The sequence below is a fragment of the Lepisosteus oculatus genome, chromosome 8 (genome assembly GCF_040954835.1).
Source record: "Lepisosteus oculatus isolate fLepOcu1 chromosome 8, fLepOcu1.hap2, whole genome shotgun sequence".
Classification (NCBI taxonomy): Eukaryota; Metazoa; Chordata; class Actinopteri; order Semionotiformes; family Lepisosteidae; genus Lepisosteus; species Lepisosteus oculatus.
The window spans coordinates 30,623,711-30,627,621 of NC_090703.1; the positions used below are offsets into that span (position 1 = coordinate 30,623,711).

Below are 3,911 nucleotides of genomic sequence, written 5' to 3' on the forward strand. Positions count from 1 at the left end.
CAAACCAGGAAAACAAAGAACAGGACAGGTGAGACGTGTATCCAGAAAGCGAGTGATCAGAAAAAGGAAATGGTGTTACGCCCAGGTTTTCGACCCAATTGTTTTAACTTGCTAATGCATCAGACACATTTCCTGGCCTATTGTGTTTTAAATAAAATAGGAGTGTCTTTCCCTGGTATTAGCTCATCGGTATGGTGTAAGTTTTATCTGTACCATACCATACAGTATATAGGTACAGAATTCAAGCTGCACCACTGTATCACTTTGGTAAGGAGACGGACAATGGCCAAAATCACGAAGACTCTCTTACACCAAATAATGAAGATGAAAAGAAACAGGAAGTCAACACGGGACATTGTACAGCATTTGGCTTCGATGGACATCTTCGTTTCTGAAAGCACAGTGAGACGACATTATAAAGGGGAGAGGAGGCAAAGAGAATCTAAACCGAGGATGATTCAAAGGTAGATACATTTCTAAAAATACTTTTCTTGCATGTAAATACAACTATGCACATTATTTTTAAAACTAACTGTTGATCTCTTTTTTTTCAAGTCCTATTGTGCGAGCTGTGAAAACTCCAGCCGAATCCCCAGATCTAAATCCGATAGAGATGGTTTGGCATTCGTAGAGATGGTTTGGCATTCGTTGAAAGACTACTTTCGGAAAACTGCTAAGCCCGTCACAAAGCAGGAACTGATCGATGCAATCTATAAATTCTGGGAGGAAGAACTGACCGAACAAAATCGTAACAATTTTATTAACAGGCTGTTTCGTGTTCTTCCTAGGATTGTTGACCGGGGCGGGGGACATTCGGGAATGTGAGTCTGAGAAAGACAGTCTCACATTTGTGGACAGTCTGTCCACAAACAAAACATTCCTGTTAGACAAGAGGAATGTAAAAAAAAAAACAATTACTTTTTGTCAATGAAAACCTGTGTGCGTGTCTCTGCTGGATGTCTCCCTCTCTCTCTGCTGAATGAATAAAAGCATTTTATTAAAAACTGGTTTGTCTGGTATTTACTTTGGTCCCTTTTAACTGTTTTTCCATCTACTGTAGTGCTTTGAGATGCCACTTTTAAAGGTGATATGTAAAATAAAGTTTTTTATTATTGTTATAGAGAAACATGATCAGATTTTCCCTGGTTCAGAAAAAAAGATCTAAAGTGCTACACCTAACTTTCTTAATTCGATGAATTTAAAGCAGTGAACTACTGTAGGTGTAACATAACATTCAGAAATACAATCGAGAATAGTTTTGTGGTGTTTGTATAGATGAAACATTCCTAAAACGTATAACTTAACAAAATTAAAGATGATTAAAGTCTGTAATCTTTCCACTTGTACTGTATGTCATCAGAAAATACAAGAAGTTTCTGCTTTGTGTAAGGATGGTATCAAAAAGTAATCTAAGTGGTGAGAAAGCTGTGCTCAATGTATTTAAGGGACTTAAAAGTAAAAGGAGATGCTTCATATTGCTTGACTAATTTTAAAAACTAAGTTAGAAATGCAGACGCTCCCTCGGTGCAGCACCGGGTGTAAATATCTAAATATACATTCGTCCCAGGCAGAGGCCGAAGAGCGCCCGGCTGGGGTGCGCGGGGAACAGCAGGATAGGAGTGGAAGTGGTAAGGGTGGGGTTTAGGAAGGCGCACAGTCTGGGCAGGTATAGATTACACTTTTCTAAAACGTATTTGAAAAATAAAAACGATTACAATCTAATCCTTCCACGTTTGATCCCAAAATCCCAAGAAAAATAAATCTAAACGGGTAGAAAGCTATGCTGAAAGTTTATTAAGATACTTAGAAAACAAAGATACTGTATCAACTTTATGTTGCATTAGTCTGATTATGATAAAAAATACATTTAATTAAACATGCGTTTGCGATTTAAATCAAAACACAATTTAAATCAATATAAATGTTTATATTGTAACGCATACTATCCAGCCTCCATTTCTCTATAAAAAGTTACTCTATTACAAATTTAAAATTTGTTGATAATAGAAATGTTAGGTTCTCTAAAGCTTTGTGATAGTTAACCCACCCAGGCAGCAAAAGATCAGCTGCACTGGTAAAGTGTGACACCGAAGATATGATTAATAACCTTTTAAATCTGAAGGGAGATCTGAAGGGATCCCCCCCACCACACACACACAATAGAAGCAGGAAGCAGAAGCAGGGACCGTTGTCAGAAGGGAAGAAGGTGACTATTCATTGTTATCAAAAATGACTTAGAATCAATCATGTTGTGATATTTGTTATGTTTGTTAAAAGAAAAGTCACAGCACCAGCTGGATTTGAACACACAGCTGGTGAGTTGGTAATCAGGCACGTAGACCAGTGGGCTACAATGGAAGTCGCATGAAGAGAGAGGCGAAACAGCCCTACACAACCCTGTCGCAGTACACGAATATAATCATATCGTTATTAATTTCTTTAGATACGCGATTCCATATTATATTAGCAGAAAAGCTTAAAACTACCACTTTAGTTAAATACTTCGATGCTTAAAATGTTTAGGGAGAAATGGAATACCGGGTGTATTTTTCCTTTAAAGTACCGATTCCTGGAATCTGAATCTGGCTGACACCCTTCTGAAGTGGTTCCATAATATCTGGTATACAGAAAAGAAAGCATTGATAAAAAAGCCTGGATTCTCATGTATCTGATACAAGTATCTTTTAATACAGTCTTTTTTGTGCTCTTGAGGATCCTTGTGATATTTTGAGTTCTAGTTGAATGAAAAGTGTCGTATTTTAAATAATTTTCTTAGTTAGAAATTATGAAATGCCTGACAAAGTAGTGCTTGGAAAGATTCCAAGTGCTTGTACAAATGTGCTAAAGAAATTATACTTTGAGTATACAGCTTGTCCAAAGTCATTTATTATTAATACTATTAGTAATATCTTCGGTAAAGGCTTTGATGCATAAATATTTCTGATAAAGGTAGGTTGTGTACTTTTGTCCAACTGAGCAATCTTGCTTTCATAAAATATACCAACATTTTAAGGATTGATGATTAACATGCTGTAATACACAGTTCAAATTTAAAAGCTCAAATGCTGTACATGAAAGGTTAAGCTCCCCCTGGCGGTTTTACAAGGTGATGACGGATACTTTCCTGCATGATGTCAAATGACACGATTAACCCAGTGATACTGCGTGATACCGCGACACGCCCACCGGGGTATGCCGCGAAATAGCCCACCCATTTTGAATGGCTGCATCTGTAGATTGCCAGGCGAAAGGATTAGTAAATATATTTTGTTAAAGCAAGTCAGTTTTTTGCGACACATAAAAGACATATTGTGGCATTATTATATAGGATGGACACAGTGACTCATACACTTGTTGAATACAGACATATTCCGTCCTTAGTCTTCCTAAATTGTTAAGTCGGGTGGGGGGCATTCGGGAATGTGAGTTAGATTATGAATGAATAAAAGCATTTTATTAAAAACATGTTTGCGTTTGTTTGGGTGCTATATTATGTATTTTTCATATATAAGATATAATGATATGTTCCTGCTTAGACATTGCACGACTTTAAATGCTATAAAAATACGTTTTGATTCAGGCTTGATGAACTCTAATAATTAATAACCCTAATTAATCGAATCCCAGGTGTGAGTTCATAAAGCCTGAATTATGTACTATGTCTACGTCTGCAAAACACCTGATCATCTACTCGAAAGATTTCAGTGCTTTGTGTACATTCTTATTGCAGTGGGGGCAGTGTGTGTGGGGACAGGTTTGGTTGAAATTGCATTGGGGGTCTGTGTTCTTCACACCTGAAACATTTTCTCTGAAAGCGTTATTTTTTCAAAATCTGACAATGCCAGACAGAATTCGCATTCGCTGTAATCATGCAGATCAGAAACATGCACAGTAAAGACATTTAATGATTA

General features: G+C 36.9%; 1 long non-coding RNA gene across 1 annotated transcript; it reads left to right on the plus strand.

Annotated features, from left to right (window-relative positions):
• Positions 1–238: 238 nt before the first annotated feature.
• LOC138240976 (uncharacterized) lies at positions 239–1,004 on the plus strand. Its single transcript, XR_011190158.1, has 2 exons — positions 239–464; positions 556–1,004. It is a non-coding gene; the product is annotated as an uncharacterized lncRNA (long non-coding RNA).
• The last annotated feature ends 2,907 nt before the right edge of the window (positions 1,005–3,911 follow it).